Source organism: Brassica oleracea, chromosome C6 (genome assembly GCF_000695525.1).
Source record: "Brassica oleracea var. oleracea cultivar TO1000 chromosome C6, BOL, whole genome shotgun sequence".
In the NCBI taxonomy this organism is placed as follows: domain Eukaryota; kingdom Viridiplantae; phylum Streptophyta; class Magnoliopsida; order Brassicales; family Brassicaceae; genus Brassica; species Brassica oleracea.
In genome coordinates, this window is record NC_027753.1 from 5,478,874 (window position 1) to 5,481,891 (window position 3,018).

At 42.9% G+C, this 3,018-nt stretch overlaps 2 pseudogenes; one reads left to right on the plus strand and one right to left on the minus strand.

Annotated features, from left to right (window-relative positions):
* The window catches only part of LOC106297297, a 1,310-nt pseudogene extending 537 nt beyond the window's left edge, over positions 1–773 (minus strand).
* A 239-nt stretch (positions 774–1,012) lies between these two features.
* LOC106299740 lies at positions 1,013–2,436 on the plus strand (annotated as a pseudogene).
* The last annotated feature ends 582 nt before the right edge of the window (positions 2,437–3,018 follow it).

Below are 3,018 nucleotides of genomic sequence, written 5' to 3' on the forward strand. Positions count from 1 at the left end.
TCTCTGTCGTAGATGACTCTAGCCTCAACAACCTTCCCTTGCTCCCCAAATAAACTCTCCAGCGCCAAAACCTCTGCTTCTCCCTGTTGCTACTTCAGAGGCTGAAGACATAGTCACAAACCCAAAACCTCTGCTTCTCCCTGTCACCTTGTCATAGATTACCTAACAAAGACAACAAAACGAACAATCGGTAAAATCAATCTCAAACAACAACAACACAAAAGATTCAATCTTTATCTCATTTCTCAAAAACCCATAACTCAATTTAAGTCATACCTCAGCCATCTCGACGTTTCCGGCGCTCTCGAAGAGCTGAGCGACCTGAGCACTGTCAACGTTGAAGGGAAGGTTACCGACGAAAAGCTTGAGATCAGAAGGGAAGGATTGGGGGAGGAGCGTCGTCATCAGCGAAGATGCTGTCTTCTTCGACTGAGGAGTCGTCAGTAACCGCGACGTTACGGACGAAGCGAGACGCGGCGGCAGAGATGGAGATGGAAGAGGAGATCGAGTGGAGATTGAAGGAGATGGAAGGAGGTAGGAGGGAAGCAGAGACGGGTCTGGAGATGGTGAAAAGAAAGGATACGGAGAAGACGAGGAAAGAGAGAAAAAAAATTACAAATGCACGGTTTGGTGACACGTGGGTTAAAAACCCCTTTGGTAATCGGTTGCCGAAATCCTATGTTAAGGATCGGTAACATGCATTTTCTTTATTTTTGATTTAGTTAAATGCCTCATTAATTTTAAAAACTCTCTTAAGAAACTTGGATAATCATGCTCTTATATTCTAAATGTCATGATCTTCTTTTGATTTTATTTCTCTGTCATGTAGATTTCTTTCTATTTAGGTTAGATGATACATATATATTAAGATTTTTTTGGGTCCACATTCCAATTTACACTTGGTGAAATAGTATAATATAACGTTCAAAACAGAAAAAAATCTACAATAGTTGTAAACATGTCATAATGTGCTGTAAAAATCATCATATATAAAATGTCATCGAACGTATGAATGCATTACGTACCCAACATTTTGCATCTCTCAACCAAAATGACCAGAGTAATGCCGCCACCGCTACCGGAAACAGAAGGCAAGAGTTTGAAACCGCACATAATGGTGTTTCCATATCCAGCACAAGGCCACTTGCTTCCTCTTCTCGACTTAACCCATCAACTCTGTCTGCATGGCGACATCGCTGTCTCAATCATCGTGAAACCTAAAAACCTTCCTTACCTCTCTCCTCTTCTCACCGCTCATCCATCTGCCGTCTCCGCTGTCACTTTCCCTTCCCTCAGAGTCCTTCACTCCCTCCTGGCGTTGAAAACATCAAAGACATCGGTCCTTTGGGAAACCCTCTGATTATGGCTTCTATGCGTCAGCTTCGTGAGCCTATCGTCAACTGGTTAAGTTCTCATCCCAATCCTCCGGTCGCTATCATCTCGGACTTCTTTCTTGGATGGACCAAAGATCTCGGTATCCCTCGCTTCGCTTTCTTTAACTCTGGAGCATTCTTAGCTTCGATTCTCCATTTCTTCTCCGACAAGCTTCATCTCTTTGAGTCAACTGAGCCCGTCTGTCTCTCGGATCTTCCTCGTTCTCCTGTTTTCAAGATAGAACATCTCCCGTCTTTAGTCCCACAATCTCCCTCATTGCAAGATCTCGAAAGTCAGAGAGACACCATGATGAATTTCTCGAGCTATGGTTTTGTTTTCAATTCTTGTCAGTGTCTGGAAGGAGAGTACTTGGATTACGTGAAGCTGAAAACGGATCATACCCGTGTTTTCGGGGTTGGGCCGCTTTCTTTAGTCGGGTTAGGCAAGGGAAATTCTGATTCCAGTGTAGACGTGAAGGCCCTAATGAGCTGGCTCGATGGATGTCTAGACGGATCTGTGCTATACATCTGCTTTGGAAGTCAAAAAGTGTTGACTAAAGACCAGTGTGATGCCCTGGCTCTTGCTCTTGAAAAGAGCATGACCAGGTTTGTTTGGGTGGCCAAGTCAGACCCGATACCCAACGGGTTCAAGGATAGGGTCGTGGGTCGAGGAATGGTATTTAGAGGGTGGGCTCCTCAAGTGGCTGTGTTGAGTCACGTGGCCGTTGGCGGGTTTTTGAGCCATTGTGGATGGAACTCGGTGATGGAAGCGGTGGCAAGTGGGACCATGATCTTAGCTTGGCCTATGGGGGCAGATCAGTTTGTGGATGCAAGGTTGCTGGTGGAGCATAAGGGTGTGGCTGTTATAGTTTGTGAAGGGGGTGATGCTGTGCCGAACACGAATGAGTTAGGTAGGGTTGTAGCTGAAACAATGGGTGAATGCGGACGCAATGTGCGTGGTCGGGCTAAGGAGATGGGACAGACGGTACTAGCTACGACCAAAGCAGGAGGAATCTCTGATACAGATTTAGAAAGACTTGTAATAGAATTAAGCTGTCTTTAACGATGGAAAAGCCTTTCAAGAGGTCTATTCAAATAAAAATGTATGTTTCATCGCTCACAACATATTGATTATGACTGTGCAAAACATGAAGAATGAACTAAGCAGAGGTAGTTTGGTGGTAAGAAAAACGGTTTGGGGCTAAGCGTAAGCCTGCCAGTCCTAGATTTGAGTTCTGACAGGAACTAAGTTGAATTTTTTAGCCAGGCGAAGATTGAACCATGTCTTAGGTTTCATTGGAAAATCTGGGACATCTTCGTCGCACTAAGAACAACAAAAGTTTAAACCTCTCAAAACTAAAATCATCAACCTTTTAAATCTCATGTCGTATGAAAAGCATATACATAGCAGAAATTAGGTTTAGCATGTAAAACAAGCAATCGAATGCAGCATTTGCTCACCATGACAAATAAGAACAATCAAGTTATATAAGTAACAATACCTTCCTGTAATTCATAAGATTCAATAACTTTGATTGACAAACGCTCGGAGTTAAAATGTGTAAAAATCTTAATTATGTTCACAAACAGAAAAGAAAAGAAAAAACTGAACGTAGCTTAGTTACAATAATTAAAATAAAATTAC